This window comes from Coregonus clupeaformis, unplaced genomic scaffold (assembly GCF_020615455.1).
Source record: "Coregonus clupeaformis isolate EN_2021a unplaced genomic scaffold, ASM2061545v1 scaf0927, whole genome shotgun sequence".
Taxonomy (NCBI): Eukaryota; Metazoa; Chordata; class Actinopteri; order Salmoniformes; family Salmonidae; genus Coregonus; species Coregonus clupeaformis.
This window is the reverse complement of record NW_025534381.1, coordinates 140,487-159,185: the sequence shown is the minus strand read 5'-3', so window position 1 is coordinate 159,185 and position 18,699 is coordinate 140,487. Positions and strand designations below refer to the sequence as shown.

Here is an 18,699-nt window from a genome sequence, read left to right as displayed (position 1 = left end):
GCTAGTGCTGCTGTGGTTGTTATGGGTGTAGCTGTGGTTGTTATAGCCGTATCTGAAGTTTCAGCAGCTGTTGTTATTGTTGCAGCTGTTGTAACTCCAGGTGTTGTTGTCTTTGGATCTTTTTTGGTTGTTGTTGGTGCAGCTGTGGTTGTTGTCGCAGCAGCTGTAGATGTCGGGGAGGCACTTGTGGTGGAAGTATCAGCAGCTGTTGTTATTGACACAGATTTTGTCCTCAAAACACCAGCTGTGGTTGTCATGGGGGCAGCTGTGGTTGTTGTGGGGGCAGCTGTGGTTGTTGTGGGTTCAACTTTGGTTGTTCTATCCGTATATGTAGTTTCAGCATCTGTTGTTATTGGTGCAGCTGTTGTTTTTGTAACTCCAGATGTGGTTGTTTTTGGATCTGCTTTGGTTGTTGTTGCGGCAGCTGTTCTTGTTGTGGCTGCTGCTGTTGTAGTCGTCTCCACAGCTGTGGTTGTTGTTGGTCCACCTCTTGTTGTTGTGGCAGCAGCTGTAGTTGTCGGTGAGACACCTGTGGCGGTACGATCAACAGCTTTTGTTATTGGTGCTGCTGTTGAAGTCGTAACACCAGCTGTAGTTATCATGGGGGCAGCCGTTGCTGTTGTGGGGGCAGCGGTGGTTGTCGGCATATCTGTGGTTGTTGTAGGGGAAGCTGTGGTTGTTGTTGGAGAAACTGTGGTCACTGCTAGTGCTGCTGTGGTTGTTATGGGTGTAGCTGTGGTTGTTATAGCCGTATCTGAAGTTTCAGCAGCTGTTGTTATTGTTGCAGCTGTTGCTGTTGTAACTCCAGGTGTGGTTGTCTTTGGATCTTTTTTGGTTGTTGTTGGTGCAGCTGTGGTTGTTGTGGCAGCAGCTGTAGATGTCGGGGAGACACCTGCTCTGGTAGGTTCAACAGCTGTTGTTATTGGTGCTGCTGTTGACGTCGTAACACCAGCTGTAGTTATCATGGGGGCAGCTGTTGTTGTTGTGGGGGCAGCGGTGGTTGTCGGAATATCTGTGGTTGTTAAAGCTGTTCTCATCGTTAGAGCTGCTATCGTTGTTGCGGCAGCTAATGTTGTTGTGGCTGCTGCTGTTGTAGTCATAGCGACAGCTGTGGTTGATGTTTCTGCAGCTCTGGTTGTTGTGGCAGCAGCTGTATTCGATTGGGAGGCACCTGTGGTGGTGGTTTCAGCAGCTGTTTTTATTGGTGCAACTGTTGTCGTCCTAACACCAGCTGCGATTGTAGTGGGGGCAGCTGTGGTTGTAGTGGGGGCAGCTGTGGTTGTTGTGGGGGCAGCTGTGGTTGTCGGTATATATGTGGTTGTAGTTGCAGCAGTTGTTGTTGTTGTGGAAGCATCTATGGTTGTTGTTGTTGCCGATTTGGTTTTTGTGGGAGCAGCTGTGGTTGTTGTGGGTGCAGCTGTGGTTGTTGAAGCCATATCTGTAGTGTCAGCAGCTCTTATCCTCAAAACACCAGCTCTGCTTGTCATGGGGGCAGCCGTGGTTGTTGAGAGAGTCGCTGTGGTTGGTGTGGGTGCAACTATGGTTGTAGTAGCTGTATCTGTAGTTTCAGCAGTTGTTGGTGTTGTTGCAGCTGTTATTGTTGTAACACCAGCTGTGGTTGTTGTTGTAGCAGCTGTGGTTGTTGTTGCGGCAGCTGTTGTTGTTGTTGCTTCTGCTGTTGTAGTCATTCTGACAGCTGTGGTTGATGGATTTGCAGCTGTGGTCGTTGTTGCAGCAACTGTAGTTGTCTGGGAGGCACCAGTGGTGGTAGTTTCAGCAGCTGTTGTTGTTTTTGCAGCTGTTGTCATCGTAACACCATCTGTGGTTGTCGTTGGAGCTGCTGTGGTTGTTGTTAAGGCAGCAGTTGTTGTTGTGGCTGCTGTAGTCATAGCGACAGCTGTGGTTGATGTTTTTGCAGCTTTGATCATTGTTGCAGCAGATGTAATTGGGCTAGCTGTGGTCATTTTGGGTGCACCATTGGTTTTTGGTATATCTGTGGTTGTTGTAGGGGCAGCTGTGGTTGTTGTTGGAGCAGCGGTTGTTGTTTCTGGTGCTGCTGTGGTTGTTCTGGGAGCAGCTGTGGTTGCTGTGGGTGCAGCTGTGGTTGTTGTATCTGTATCTGTAGTTTCAGCAGCTCCTGTTATTGGTGCAGCTGTTGTCGTCGTAACACCATCTGTGGTTGTCGTTGGAGCTGCTGTGGTTGTTGCGGCAGCTGTTTTTGTTGTGGCTGCTGCGGTTGTTGTGGGTGCACCTGTGGTTGTTGTAGCCGTATCTGTAGTTTCAGTGGCAGTTGTTATTGGTGCAGCTGTTGTTGTCATATCTCCAACTGTGGTTGTCGTTGGAGCTGCTGTGGTTATTGTTGCAGCAGCTGTTGTTCTTGCCGTTGTAGTCGTAGGGACAGCTGTGGTTGTTGTTGGTTCTGCTGTGGTTGTTTTGGGAGCAGGTGTGGTTGTTATGAGTGCAACTGTGGTTGTTTTAGCCGTATCTGTAGTTTCAGCAAGTGTTGTTATTGGTGCAGCTTTTGCTGTTGTAACTCCAGCTGTGGTTGTTGTTGGTGCAGCTGTAGTTGTTGTGGCAGCCTCTCTACTTGTTGGGGAGGCACCTGTGGTGGTAGCTTCAGCAGATGTTGTTATTGGTGCAGCTGTTTTCGTGGTAATACCAGCTGTGGTTGTCATGCGTGCAGCTGTTGTTGTTGTGAGAGCCGCTGTGGTTGGTGTGGGTTTAGCTGTGGTTGTTGTAGCCGTATATGTAGTTCCAGCAGCTGTTTTCACTGGTGCAGCTGTTGTCATCCTAACACCAGCTGCGGTTGTCTTTGGAGCTGCTGTTGTTATTGCCGTAGTTATTGGTGTTGTTGCTTTCGTGAGTCGTGGCGACAGCGACAGCTGTGGTTGTTGCAGCAGCAGTTGTAGTTGCCAGGAGGCACCTGTGGTGGTTGCTTCAGCAGCTGTTGTTATTGGTGCAGTTGTTGTTGTCGTACCACCAGCTGGTGTTGTCATTGGAGCTGCTGTGGTTGTTGGTGTGGCAGCTGTGGTTGTTGTTGTGGCTGCTGCTGTTGTAGTCGTAGCAACAGCTGTGGTTGATGTTTTTGCAGCTGTGGTTGTTGTGACAGCAGCTGTAGTTGTCTGGGAGGCAACTGTGGTGGTAGTTTCAGCAGCTGTTGTTATTTTTGCAGTTGTTGTCATCATAATACCAGCTGTGGTTGTAGTGGGGGCATCTGTGGTTGTTGGTATATTTGTGGTTGTTGTAGCTGCAGTTTTGGTTATCGTTGGAGGAGTTGTTATGGGTGCAGCTGTGGTAGATGAAGCTGTATCTATAGTTTCAACAGCTGTTGTTATTGGTGCAGCTTTTGTCGTCGTCACACCATCTGTGGTTGTCATGGGTGAAGATGTGGTTGTTGTACCCGTATCTGTAGTTTCAGCAGCTGTTGTGATCGTAACACCAGCTGTGGTTGTTGTTGCAGCAGCTGTTAGTGTTGTTGTAGTTGTAGCGACAGCTGTGGTAGTTGTTGTTATTGGTGCAACTGTTGTCTTCGTAACACCAGCTGTGGCTGTCATGGGGCTAGCTGTGGTCATTTTGGTTGCACCATTGGTTTTGGTATATCTGTGGTTGTTGTAGGGGCAGCTGTGGTTGTTGTTGGAGCAGCGGTTGTTGTTTCTGGTGCTGCTGGGTTGTTCTGGGAGCAGCTGTGGTTGCTGTGGGTGCAGCTGTGGTTGTTGTATCTGTATCTGTAGTTTCAGCAGCTGTTGTTATTGGTTTAGCTGTTGTCATCGTAACACCATCTGTGGTTGTCGTTGGAGCTGCTGTGGTTGTTGCGGCACCTGTTTTGTTGTGGCTGCTGCAGTTGTTGTGGGTGCACCTGTGGTTGTTGTAGCCGTATCTGTAGTTTCAGTGGCAGTTGTTATTGGTGCAGCTGTTGTTGTCATATCTCCATCTGTGGTTGTCGTTGGAGCTGCTGTGGTTATTGTTGCAGCAGCTGTTGTTCTTGCCGTTGTAGTCGTAGGGACAGCGGTGGTTGTTGTTGGTTCTGCTGTGGTTGTTTTGGGAGCAGGTGGGGTTTTTGTGAGTGCAACTGTGGTTGTTGTAGCCGTATCTGTAGTTTCAGCAGCTGTTGTTATTGGTGCAGCTTTTGTTGTTGTAACTCCAGCTGTGGTTGTTGTGGCAGCAGCTGTAGTTATCGGGGAGGCACCTGTCGTGGTAGTTTCAGCAGCTGTTGTTATTGGTGCAGCTTTTGTCGTCGTCACACCATCTGTGGTTGTCATGGGTGAAGATGTGGTTGTTGTACCCGTATCTGTAGTTTCAGCAGCTGTTGTGATCGTAACACCAGCTGTGGTTGTTGTTGCAGCAGCTGTTAGTGTTGTTGTAGTTGTAGCGACAGCTGTGGTAGTTGTTGTTATTGGTGCAACTGTTGTCTTCGTAACACCAGCTGTGGCTGTCATGGGGCTAGCTGTGGTCATTTTGGTTGCACCATTGGTTTTTGGTATATCTGTGGTTGTTGTAGGGGCAGCTGTGGTTGTTGTTGGAGCAGCGGTTGTTGTTTCTGGTGCTGCTGTGGTTGTTCTGGGAGCAGCTGTGGTTGTTGCGGCACCTGTTTTTGTTGTGGCTGCTGCAGTTGTTGTGGGTGCACCTGTGGTTGTTGTAGCCGTATCTGTAGTTTCAGTGGCAGTTGTTATTGGTGCAGCTGTTGTTGTCATATCTCCAACTGTGGTTGTCGTTGGAGCTGCTGTTGTTATTGTTGCAGCAGCTGTTGTTCTTGCCGTTGTAGTCGTAGGGACAGCTGTGGTTGTTGTTGGTTCTGCTGTGGTTGTTTTGGGAGCAGGTGTGGTTGTTGTGAGTGCAACTGTGGTTGTTTTAGCCGTATCTGTAGTTTCAGCAAGTGTTGTTATTGGTGCAGCTTTTGTTGTTGTAACTCCAGCTGTGGTTGTTGTTGGTGCAGCTGTAGTTGTTGTGGCAGCCTCTCTACTTGTTGGGGAGGCACCTGTGGTGGTAGCTTCAGCAGATGTTGTTATTGGTGCAGCTGTTGTCGTGGTAATACCAGCTGTGGTTGTCATGCGTGCAGCTGTTGTTGTTGTGAGAGCCGCTGTGGTTGGAGTGGGTTTAGCTGTGGTTGTTGTAGCCGTATATGTAGTTCCAGCAGCTGTTTTCACTGGTGCAGCTGTTGTCATCCTAACACCAGCTGCGGTTGTCTTTGGAGCTGCTGTTGTTATTGCCGTAGTTATTGGTGTTGTTGCTTTCATAGTCGTAGCGACAGCGACAGCTGTGGTTGTTGCAGCAGCAGTTGTAGTTGCCAGGGAGGCACCTGTGGTGGTTGCTTCAGCAGCTGTTGTTATTGGTGCAGTTGTTGTTGTCGTACCACCAGCTGGTGTTGTCATTGGAGCTGCTGTGGTTGTTGGTGTGGCAGCTGTGGTTGTTGTTGTGGCTGCTGTGGTTGTTGTGACAGCAGCTGTAGTTGTCTGGGAGGCACCTGTGGTGGTAGCTTCAGCAGCTGTTGTTATTTTTGCAGTTGATGTCATCATAATACCAGCTGTGGTTGTAGTGGGGGCATCTGTGGTTGTTGGTATATTTGTGGTTGTTGTAGCTGCAGTTTTGGTTGTCGTTGGAGGAGTTGTTATGGGTGCAGCTGTGGTAGATGAAGCTGTATCTATAGTTTCAACAGCTGTTGTTATTGGTGCAGCTTTTGTCGTCGTCACACCATCTGTGGTTGTCATGGGTGAAGATGTGGTTGTTGTACCCGTATCTGTAGTTTCAGCAGCTGTTGTCATCGTAACACCAGCTGTGGTTGTTGTTGCAGCAGCTGTTGTTGTAGTTGTAGCGACAGCTGTGGTAGTTGTTGTTATTGGTGCAACTGTTGTCTTCGTAACACCAGCTGTGGCTGTCATGGGGCTAGCTGTGGTCATTTTGGTTGCACCATTGGTTTTTGGTATATCTGTGGTTGTTGTAGGGGCAGCTGTGGTTGTTGTTGGAGCAGCGGTTGTTGTTTCTGGTGCTGCTGTGGTTGTTCTAGGAGCAGCTGTGGTTGCTGTGGGTGCAGCTGTGGTTGTTGTATCTGTATCTGTAGTTTCAGCAGCTGTTGTTATTGGTTTAGCTGTTGTCATCGTAACACCATCTGTGGTTGTCGTTGGAGCTGCTGTGGTTGTTGCGGCACCTGTTTTTGTTGTGGCTGCTGCAGTTGTTGTGGGTGCACCTGTGGTTGTTGTAGCCGTATCTGTAGTTTCAGTGGCAGTTGTTATTGGTGCAGCTGTTGTTGTCATATCTCCAACTGTGGTTGTCGTTGGAGCTGCTGTGGTTATTGTTGCAGCAGCTGTTGTTCTTGCCGTTGTAGTCGTAGGGACAACTGTGGTTGTTGTTGGTTCTGCTGTGGTTGTTTTGGGAGCAGGTGGGGTTTTTGTGAGTGCAACTGTGGTTGTTGTAGCCGTATCTGTAGTTTCAGCAGCTGTTGTTATTGGTGCAGCTTTTGTTGTTGTAACTCCAGCTGTGGTTGTTGTTGGTGCAGCTGTAGTTGTTGTGGCAGCCTCTCTACTTGTTGGGGAGGCACCTGTGGTGGTAGCTTCAGCAGATGTTGTTATTGGTGCAGCTGTTGTCGTGGTAATACCAGCTGTGGTTGTCATGCGTGCAGCTGTTGTTGTTGTGAGAGCCGCTGTGGTTGGAGTGGGTTTAGCTGTGGTTGTTGTAGCCGTATATGTAGTTCCAGCAGCTGTTTTCACTGGTGCAGCTGTTGTCATCCTAACACCAGCTGCGGTTGTCTTTGGAGCTGCTGTTGTTATTGCCGTAGTTATTGGTGTTGTTGCTTTCGTAGTCGTAGCGACAGCGTACGCTGTGGTTGTTGCAGCAGCAGTTGTAGTTGCCAGGGAGGCACCTGTGGTGGTTGCTTCAGCAGCTGTTGTTATTGGTGCAGTTGTTGTTGTCGTACCACCAGCTGGTGTTGTCATTGGAGCTGCTGTGGTTGTTGGTGTGGCAGCTGTGGTTGTTGTTGTGGCTGCTGTGGTTGTTGTGACAGCAGCTGTAGTTGTCTGGGAGGCACCTGTGGTGGTAGCTTCAGCAGCTGTTGTTATTTTTGCAGTTGATGTCATCATAATACCAGCTGTGGTTGTAGTGGGGGCATCTGTGGTTGTTGGTATATTTGTGGTTGTTGTAGCTGCAGTTTTGGTTGTCGTTGGAGGAGTTGTTATGGGTGCAGCTGTGGTAGATGAAGCTGTATCTATAGTTTCAACAGCTGTTGTTATTGGTGCAGCTTTTGTCGTCGTCACACCATCTGTGGTTGTCATGGGTGAAGATGTGGTTGTTGTACCCGTATCTGTAGTTTCAGCAGCTGTTGTCATCGTAACACCAGCTGTGGTTGTTGTTGCAGCAGCTGTTGTTGTAGTTGTAGCGACAGCTGTGGTAGTTGTTGTTATTGGTGCAACTGTTGTCTTCGTAACACCAGCTGTGGCTGTCATGGGGCTAGCTGTGGTCATTTTGGTTGCACCATTGGTTTTTGGTATATCTGTGGTTGTTGTAGGGGCAGCTGTGGTTGTTGTTGGAGCAGCGGTTGTTGTTTCTGGTGCTGCTGTGGTTGTTCTAGGAGCAGCTGTGGTTGCTGTGGGTGCAGCTGTGGTTGTTGTATCTGTATCTGTAGTTTCAGCAGCTGTTGTTATTGGTTTAGCTGTTGTCATCGTAACACCATCTGTGGTTGTCGTTGGAGCTGCTGTGGTTGTTGCGGCAGCTGTTTTTGTTGTGGCTGCTGCAGTTGTTGTGGGTGCACCTGTGGTTGTTGTAGCCGTATCTGTAGTTTCAGTGGCAGTTGTTATTGGTGCAGCTGTTGTTGTCATATCTCCATCTGTGGTTGTCGTTGGAGCTGCTGTGGTTATTGTTGCAGCAGCTGTTGTTCTTGCCGTTGTAGTCGTAGGGACAGCGGTGGTTGTTGTTGGTTCTGCTGTGGTTGTTTTGGGAGCAGGTGGGGTTTTTGTGAGTGCAACTGTGGTTGTTGTAGCCGTATCTGTAGTTTCAGCAGCTGTTGTTATTGGTGCAGCTTTTGTTGTTGTAACTCCAGCTGTGGTTGTTGTGGCAGCAGCTGTAGTTATCGGGGAGGCACCTGTCGTGGTAGTTTCAGCAGCTGTTGTTATTGGTGCAGCTGTTGTCATTGTAACACCAGTTGTGGTGGTTGTGGAGGCAGCAGTGTTTGTCTGTATATCTGTTGTTGTTGTAGGGGCAGCTGTGGTTATTGTTGGAGCAGCGGTGGTTATTGTGTGAGCAGCTCTGGTTGTTGTGGGTGCAGCTGTGGTTGTTGTATCCATATCTGTAGTGTCATCAGTTGATGTTATTGGTACAGCTGTTGTCGTCGTTGTACCAGACGTGGTTGTCGTTGAACCTACTGTGGTTGTTGTTGCGGCAGCTGTTGCTGTGTCTGCTGCTGTTGTTATCTTGGCAACAGCTGTGGTTGGTTTTGGTGCAGCTGTGGTTGTTGTGGCTGCAGCTGTATTTGTCAGGGAGGCACCCGTGGTGGTAGTTTCAGCAGCTGTTGTTATTGGTGCAGCTGTTGTCATCGTAATGACAGCTGTGGTTGTTGTGGGGGCAGCTGTGGTTTTCTGCATATCTGTGGTTGTTGTAGTGGCAGCTGTGTTTGTTGTGGGTGCAGCTGTGGTTGTTGTAGTGGCAGCTGTGTTTGTTGTTGGAGCAGCTGTGTTTGTTGTGGGTGCAGCTGTGGTTGATTGTGCTGATACAGCTGTCTGGATTGTTGTTACCGCAAGTGCTGTTAATGGAATGGAAATTATCATTCATATTTTTCAGTTGTTGCTAATGTTGCATCATGTGCAGCACTTTAAAGGGGAAATTTGGGATAAGTACATTTGTTTTTGATTGGTAAGGGTAGTTCTACAGAAGTAGTGTAAATTGGAGGGTTGAAAACTGTTTATCTTATTTATGACAGCACACGTGTATTCCAACATATGTCAGGGAGACATATACGCTACACAAACTTTGTATTGTACACTACCAGTGAAATGTTTGGACACACCTACTCATTCAAGGATTTTTCTTTACTTTTACATTGTAGAACAATAGTGAAGACATCAAAAATATGAAATAACACATATGGAATCAAGTAGTAACCAAAAAAGTGTTATTTGAGATTCTTCAAATAGCCACCTGTCACGTTTGTTGTGTAAAGGATCAGACCAAGGTGCAGCGTGGTATGCGTACATGTTTAATAATGAAGTAAACACTCGACAAAAACAACAAAAGCAACGTAACGTGAAGTTCTAATGGCTACATACACAAGCCAAACCAGAAACAACATCCCATAACATAGGTAGGCAAAATGGCTGCCTAAGTATGATCCCCAATCAGAGACAACGATCGACAGCTGCCTCTGATCGGGAACCACACCCGGCCAACATAGATATACACATGCTAGATATACACATAGATATTCACACCCTGACCAAACCAACTAGAGATCTCTATGTCAGGGCGTGACACCACCCTTTGCCTTGATGACAGCTTTGCACTTCTTAAAAGTTAACTTGTGGAATTTCTTTCTTTCTTAATGCGTTTGAGCCAATCAGTTGTGTTGTTACAAGGTAGGGGGGTATACAGAAGATAGCCCTATTTGGTAAAAGACCAATTCCAAATGATGGCAAGAACAGCTCAAATAAGCAAAGAGAAACGACAGTCCATGTCACGTTCGTTGAATACAGGATTGGACCAAGCTGCAGCGTGGAATGCATACATGTTTATTAACTAAGTTAACACACGACAAAACAACAACAGCAACATAACTTGAAGCTCACAATGGCTACACACAAACAAAACCAAAGAAGCATCAAGATCCCACAACATAGGTAGGCAAAATGGCAACCTAAGTAAGATCCCCAATCAGAGACAACGATCGACAGCTGCCTCTGATTGGGAACCACACCCGGCCAACATCCACAATAACATAGAATGTACACATAGAAACTAACAACCTGACCAAACCAACGAGAAACAACAGGCATTTAAAGGTCAGGGCGTGACAGTCCATCATTACTTTAAGACATTACTTTAAGGTCAGTCACTACGGAAAATGTCATGAACTTTGAACATTTCTTCAAGTGCTGTCGCAAAAACCATCAAGCGCTATGATGAAACTGGCTTTCATGAGGACCGCCACAGGAATGGAAGACCCAGAGTTCTCTGCTGCAGAGGATAAGTTCATTAGAGCTACCAGCCTCAGAAATTGCTTCACGGAGTTCAAGTAACAGACACATCTCAACATCAACTGTTCACTGGATACTGTGTGAATCAGGCCTTCATGGTCGAATTGCTGCAAAGAAACCACTACTAAAGGACACCAATGAGAAGAAGAGACCTACTTGGGCCAAGAAACACGAGCAATGGACATTAGACCGGTGGAAATGTGTCCTTTAGTCTGGAGTCAAAGGACACAAACACTGTGTCTTTGTGAGACGCGGTGTGAGTGAAAGGATGATCTCCGCATGTGTATTTCCCACCGTAAAGAATGGAGGAGGTGGTGTTATGGTGTGGGGGTGCTTTGCTGGTGACACTGTGATTTATTTAGAATTCAAGGCACACTTAACCAGCATGTCTACCACAGCATTCTGCAGCGATACGCCATCCCATCTGGTTTGGGCTTAGTGGGACTATCATTTGTTTTTCAACAGGACAATAACCCAACACACCTCCAGGCTGTGTAAGGGCTATTTGACCAAGAAGGAGAGTGATGGAGTGCTGCATCAGATGACCTGGCCTCCACAATCCTCCGACCTCAACCAAATTGAGATGGTTTGGGATGAGTCGGACAGCAGAGTGAAGGAAAAGCAGCCAAAAAGTGCTCAGCATATGTGGGAACTCCTTCAAGACTGTTGGAAAAGCATTCCAGGTGAAGCTGGTTGAGAGAATGTCAAGCGTGTGCAAAGCTGTCATCAAGGCAAAGGGTGGCTATTTGAAGAATCTCAAATATAAGATATTTTGATTTGTTTAACACTTTTTTGGTTACTACATGACTCCATATGTATTATTTCATAGTTTTGATGTCTTCACTATTATTCTATAGTGTAGAAAATAGTAAAAATAAAGAAAAACCCTTGAATTAGGTGTATATGCTGTATATTTGAAATATTTACCTGAATTCTTTACCACACAACTACAGTGAGGAAAAAAGTATTTGATCCCCTGCTGATTTTGTAAGTTTGCCCACTGACAAAAAAATGATCAGTCTATCATTTTAATGGTAGGTTTGTTTCAACAGTGAGAGACAGAATAACAACAACAAAAAATCCTGAAAAACGCATGTCAAAAATGTTATAAATTGATTTGCATTTTAATGAGGGAAATAAGTATTTGACCCCCTTTCAATCAGAAAGATTTCTGGCTCCCAGGTGTCTTTTATACAGGTAACGAGCTGAGATTAGGAACACACTCTTAAAGGGAGTGCTTCTAATCTCAGCTTGTTACCTGTATAAAAGACACCTGTCCACAGAAGCAATCAATCAATCAGATTCCAAAATCTCCACTATGGCCAAGACCAAAGAGCTCTCCAAGGATGTCAGGGACAAGATTGTAGACCTACACAAGGCTGGAATGGGCTACAAGACCATCGCCAAGCAGCTTGGTGAGAAGGTGACAAGTTGGTGCGATTATTCGCAAATGGAAGAAACCCAAAAGAACTGTCAATCTCCCTCGGCCTGGGGCTCCATGCAAGATCTCACCTCCTGGAGTTGCAATGATCATGAGAACGGTGAGGAATCAGCGCAGAACTACACGGGAGGATCTTATCAATGATCTCAAGGCAGCTGGGACCATAGTCACCAAGAAAACAATTGGTAACACACTACGCCGTGAAGGACTGAAATCCTGCAGCGCCCACAAGGTCCCCCCTGCTCAAGAAAGCACATATACAGGGCCGTCTGAAGTTTGCCAATGAACATCTGAATGATTCAGAGGAGAACTGGGTGAAATTCTTGTGGTCAGATGAGACCAAAATCGAGCTCTTTGGCATCAACTCGCTGTGTTTGGAGGAGGAGGAATGCTGCCTATGACCCCAAGAACACCATCCCCACTGTCAAACATGGAGGTGGAAAGATTATGCTTTGGGGGTGTTTTTCTGCTAAGGGGACAAGACAACTTCACCGCATCAAAGGGACGATGGATGGGGCCATGTACCGTCAAATCTTGGGTGAGAACCTCCTTCCCTCAGCCAGGGCATTGAAAATGGGTCGTGGAAGTAATTCCAGCATGACAATGACCCAAAACACACAGCCATGGCAACAAAGGAGTGGCTCAAGAAGAAGCACATTAAGGTCCTGGAGTGGCCTAGCCAGTCTCCAGACCTTAATCCCATAGAAAATCTGTGGAGGGAGCCGAAGGTTCGAGTTGCCAAACGTCAGCCTCGAAACCTTAATGACTTGGAGAAGATCTGCAAAGAGGAGTGGAACAAAATCCCTCCTGAGATGTGTGCAAACCTGGTGGCCAACTAAAGAGACGTCTGACCTCTGTGATTGCCAACAAGGGTTTTGCCACCAAGTACTAAGTCATGTTTTGCAGATGGGTCAAATACTTATTTCCCTCATTAAAATGCAAATCAATTTATAAAAATTTTTACATGCGTTTTGGGGGATTTTTTTGTTGTTATTCTGTCTCTCACTGTTCAAATGAACCTACCATTAAAATTATAGACTGATAATTTCTTTGTCAGTGGGCAAACCTACAAAATCAGCAGGGGATCAAAAACGTTTTTCCCTCACTGTATATGACTGTAGTTATCTAGCTGCTAGCTTAGATGCCTGTGATTGTTGAGACCTAATTTTGCAACCAAACTGCTCAAAGATGGACGATATCGAGAATTAACCTAGGTAGCTAGCTAGCTAAATGACAACCCTATTAATTAAGTATACATTCTATTGATTAATAAGTGGTCTAGTTAGCTGGAGCTAGCCAACATGCATTGATTCTGACACCTGCCACGGTCCTGCTTGCTTTACATCTCACAGATACAATATGTATACAAATGTATGTGGACACCCCTTCAAATTTGTGGATTCAGCTATTTTAGCCACACCTGTTGTATAACATTGAGCACACCGCCATGCAATCTCCATAGACAAGCATTGGCAGTAGAATGGGCTAGCTTGATACACACTCAGTCACGTTAGCTTACCATGATTTTCTGGACAATCCCGGTAGACTCCTTCTTGCCTATTCCCGTCTCTTGGACTTCTTCTAAGTTCAAAACTATATGGCTGAAGTCCAGTGCCTTATTGTTTAAAGAAACCCAATAGTAACACAGCCACTTAAGAGCATTGGGCCGGTAACCGAAAGGTCGCTGGTTCGAATTGCTGAGCCGGCAAGGTGGAAAAATTTACCGTTCTGCCCTTGAGCACAAGGCAGTTAACCCCCAACTACAACTGCTCCCCGGGTGCCGATGACGTGGACGTCGACTAAGGCAGCCCCTCGCACCTCTATGTTTCAGAGGGGTTGGGTTAAACGCGGAAGACACATTTCGGTTGAATGCATTCAGTTGTGCAGCTGACTAGGTATCCTCTTTCCCTTTCCTCTTCCCACCTGGTGCAGCCAGGCAGTCAATGGCTCAGTGTTGCAAAACTGTTCACCTGTTTCTACGTCAAGCAAGGACATTGTTCCATTTGTTATGTTTGTGTGTTTTTATGCACAGCAGCATTTAATCAATTTTATCTCAAATTTCTACAAAAAAAGGTGACATATCATTTTGATACTATTAGGGATTTATTATTCTTCTAAACTGATAGGATGACTAACTTAGAAAGAATGCATTCTTGACTGGGCTAATGTAGGCTGTGACACCTGGCAAGGCTGTGATTGATGTGAAGAGAAGATAAGGATTGTGTCTTCAAATACAAGACTATAATGGTTCATTGTGATCTATGAGTCTTCCTTTGACATGGGAATGATGTCTAAGGGAGCTGGCTCTTCTCACTATGACAGGTTGTTATGATAATCTTGTGTCTGCCTGGAGTGTGTAACAAATGGCGCCGAGGAGATGAGAGCAACCCCTGCATCAACGTATTGGCTGAGATAGTTTAAACTGCTCAAATCTTTACTCTAATTGGCCAGCAGAGAAGTGGGAAACTTCCTCTGTCAGAGTATTTGGGTATTGTTTCTAGAGCAATGAGTTAGTTCTCTGGGATGTCCTGCGAGGCATGTCAGAGAGCCCGTATATACGGAAACATCATATTTACCATTGAAGGTTTTTGCATTAATTAAAATAACTAGTATACCTTAGAAGTCGTGTTGACCTCTTTTGTTCCTGATACCAGATTTGAATTGACGCGACTTTGACAATTGGTGACCCCGACGCGATCTGGTAGAAGGGACTTCGCTGGGTAAATGTCCGGCCCATTTGGTCAACTCTTTAATCGAACCGTGTGTTTCACAAACTGCCCGGGCTTCTATAAAGGTAAGCAGATACCTGTTGTTAAATAACCAAAAATCTGCAAATTGGCTTTATTCAAATTAATTTTGTGAAACAACTGTCTGATGTAAGTGAACTAAATTATGAAACTATTATGAGTAGACAAGCACAATATTGTGACATGCAAACCTTTGCTAAATGTGATGTTTAAAAAACCATGGTACTAGAGAGTATTTGTTCTATCGGCAAGGTCCGTAACTACGAGGGTACGGCTGGGTTCGGAGAAAATACTGACACCTATCGGCAAGGTCCGTAACTGCGAGGGTACGGCTAGGTTCGAAGGTACAGGGATTAATTGGCTTAAGTAATTGCTATCGACAAGGTTCGTAACTACGAGAGTACGACTAGGTTCGAAGAATTACACCGGCAAGGTCCGTAACTACGAGGGTACGGCTAGGTTCGGGAAATTTTAGATAATACTGGTGACTGGCAAGGTCCGTAACTAAGGGTTGCGGCTAGGTTCAGCACAGTGTTTTGAATAAAATAGAAGAGGCTGTGTGCCCAAATAGATTGTGTGTGGAATATGGGTGTAATTGATGACTGTGTGACATATTTGACTGTATGATAGGATTATGACTGTGTATTGTGAGTGAGGGCGATAACTGTGTACTATTTTTGCTGGGTGATAACTGTATACTACGCTTAACTGTGTACCATTTTTGGCTGTGAATACAAAGAATATTTTAAAACAGTAAATAATGAGAATTACAAATAGGAAATAAGGTTTAAATTGTGCAAACGTTAACAAAAGACACCCATAGGAGGTACTATAGAAAGTTAAACAGTGCGAGTGTTGTCGTATGCATGAAAGTGTGAATGATAAACCTGTATATCTTGATAGAAAACAAATTGGGAATCATAAGACGTCTGTGGCTGTCCAAACGGTATAATTTGGGAATAACTGTTGGATTTGTGGTTGCTTAAACCATATAACCCGTTAAAAACAATTGGGAACATAAAGCTAAAGTGATTAATTGTGTGACTGAATTAAAACGTTTGAACTGATATATTGAAATATAACGTTTGGTGTTTGAAATAGCATAATACTGCTTTTGAATAGTTGTGTCGAAACAATTCGGTTTAGTATTTGATTTGAGGTTTGATGTTTGACATAGAATAATACTGGTTTTAGGTGCTTGGTTTGGGCTATTTGGTTTATTATTTGATTTAACGTTTGATGTTTGACCGTGCAAAATACTGGTTAAACAATTAGACTGAAATAATTCGGTTTATCGTTTAAATATAAATATGCACCAACTTTAACTAATTAGGTGGGGGAGAATCACCGAAAATTGACCAGAGGTATTAAATTCCCGGGATGCCAGTTATCTCTGTGATTTCACACTTAAAACGTTCCATATAAATGGTTGTGTGAAAGGTACAATTAAGCTGAGATTAAGTCTTTCCTAGTGATTGAGTTGTCTAAAGAAAATCCTTTGATAGGGATCCAGTTGCTTCTGTGACTTCACATAAGTATAAGGTTGTGTGAAGGGTGGCAGTTGAACTGAGACTATGTTTTAGGACGCTCTGGTAACCTAAATTTTTTAAGGTATTGTATTCTAATTGGCAGTTTTGTTTTGCTGTGTTTATATTTTAACGTGTCTGTGTTTTTATGTATTATAACGTATAATGGATGATGGGAAGTTATAGTGAGACTTATGAGACCGAACACCAATCTGTGGAATTGAGTGAATTTGACCTAGGGTTTCAGGAACCGGGGACTGGGGAGACTGATATTGAAGTTGTGCATGATTCTAGAACAAGCGTGAGATAACTAAAGCGTGGTGTGTGCTGTGTGTAGAGATTACTGCATTGGTATATGTGACTGGAATTCTGATTCTTATGATAATAATTGCATTACAAATTATATAAATTAGCCTCTTTATATGCGAGGGTGTCATACATGAGATAAGTCTGTATTTGCTACCGATAATACATCCAAGATAGAGAAAGCAAGATGGCAGGACCAAACATAAACATACCCAAATTCAATGAATACATAGAACAACGAATGACAGGGAGAGTAATGCCAGGTCCACCAAGGGAGGGAGGTCATATGCCCGCCCTTGATGTACAACAGATAGAAATGACTGATTATGTGAAGAAATTGACGGAATTTTCTGCAGCACTCTCTTCTCAGGCGCAGAAGGCCCAAGAGGGGGAGCTGTCGGGAAGTACGCTGACACTGAAGGTAAACGTGGGAGGCTGGGTGAGGGTTAAAGTCCACAAGAGAAAGTGGCTGGAACCCAGGTGGACTGGATCGTACGAAGTGAAGGAGGTTACTTCACACTCAGTCCAGGTCAGAGGTAAATTAGGCGCACACTGACACCATCTAACTCATTGCACACCAGCCCCCACTCCTTCTAGATCACTGACAGAAGTCAGGGCTGATTTGAGCAGCGAGAACCAATCCTGACAACACAATGAAGAAACCCTTATGGGAACAACAATCTCACTCAGGGTGAAGAAGAACTTTTTCCCCCTGGGAGAGATTGGGAGTGTCTGAATGTTTGTATGTATGTTTTCTGATAGGAATTGGACTCCTGCTGGGCACTCCTTATGAGGTGTTGTTCTTTTACATTACATTTGAGTCATTTAGCAGACGCTCTTGTCTAGAGCGATTTATGGGAACAAATTGGGGTTGAGTGCCTTGCTCGAGGGCACATCGGCAGATTTTTCGCCTGGTCGGCTCGGGGATTGGAACCGGCGACCTCTCGGTTGTTGGCGCGGCGCTATTGGTTACTAAACTGCCAGCCGCCCCATATGAGTTTAAGATTGTGGCGTTGTTGGATAATATGATGGCGGAATAAACTGACCATAAGTAATGTTGTTTTAGACGTAATGTATAATATAGTACAAAGCAAATAGAGGGTTAAATCGAACTAATTATCATGGTAGAGCTAACGTAGTACAGTGAGGGAACTTCATTTTGTGTCAGAGGGTAAGATGAGATCATTAATGGTACTATTAGTGGAAATCTATTTATCATTTCAAGGCATGGAGTAATAATCTGCATTTATGAGTGTGAATTCCACGGCTGCTGTGTTGATTGAATGGGTACGATGGAGTATTTGGTTTGGTAATGTTGAATGGAGTATTTGTAGCGAGCGTGTTTAGGGGGTAAATAGAAAAACTAAATTATACAATAGGGAATCAAAGAGAGAGATAGTTTTTTGCTAAGGTGAAAGCTACTGCGATTTTCATTTGGTGACGTCACTTGCTCTATGAACTGGAAGTAGTTACTTTGAGAGCATCGCAGATGGTGTGAAGTGACTGGCGTTGTCCCTGGTTCGAACACAGGTAGGGACAGTAGACAAAGCTTTCGCAATGGGGCTATATAGCTGAAAGGTTGAATTAGATAGCTTAAATAGAAGTATTCTAGGAAAGTCTATGTAAATATGTTATAAGGTTACCATGCGCTCTCCCGAAGGAGCAAGGGGAGGGTGAGAGACAGTATAGTTCAGATGATAAGAATGTCATTAAGCGTATGCTGACCAACGATAGCAAGTATTTGTTTTATTAATTAGGGCATAATCAGAGAGAACAGTTAAATAAATTGAATAGCGAACTGAAATGGCTTAGCTGGGAAATATTTTTTTTGGGGGTACATTTTAGAACGATAATGTATTTTGGTTAAGTGGATGCAAGTGACATTGGCTGTTGTGATGGGGGAATAGCGCCAGCCTGTGGTGGGTTATGGATTTGTTACATAAACTTATATTTTGGACTGGGGCGATAAAATAGGCTACAATTGTAGCATAATCAGAAAAAAAGACACAATTTAGTGTGAAATAGATATTACAATTGTTGTTGATAGTTGTTACGGTTATTATCATTGATCCAGTAATGATATAAGGATAGTAGAGGAAGGCAGGGATTTAATCTCATTTAGGGAAGTTATATTAGAAAGAAAATACCATTAAATGAGGGAACATTTGATGTAACTGTGATTATATTGGCTAAAAACTCAAATATGACATATACAGGGAGTACAGGAACAATAGAATAGAAGACAGGTTTTCCTAGGGGGTTGAATAAATAATTGATAAATGGATAATTTGAGATGAGATCACATGTAGCAGAGTTAGGGTAATCAATTAAATGATCATAGTATACTCGAGGAATTTTGAGTGGTTTAATGGATTAGTTAGGAGGAATTAGAATGATACAAACAATTATTGATGGGTTAAGACTGGGAATATCTATCATGTTTTGTGTGTACTACCATCTTTAGAATATCACTAGGAGAAAGAGATTAGCTTATCTCAGTTAGGCAG

General features: G+C 44.6%; 1 protein-coding gene across 1 annotated transcript in view; it reads right to left on the bottom strand.

The window, feature by feature from the left end:
• Window positions 1-18,699, bottom strand: part of LOC121550591 (probable cyclin-dependent serine/threonine-protein kinase DDB_G0292550) — a 104,723-nt gene that overhangs the window by 20,640 nt on the left and 65,384 nt on the right. The window lies entirely within an intron of this gene.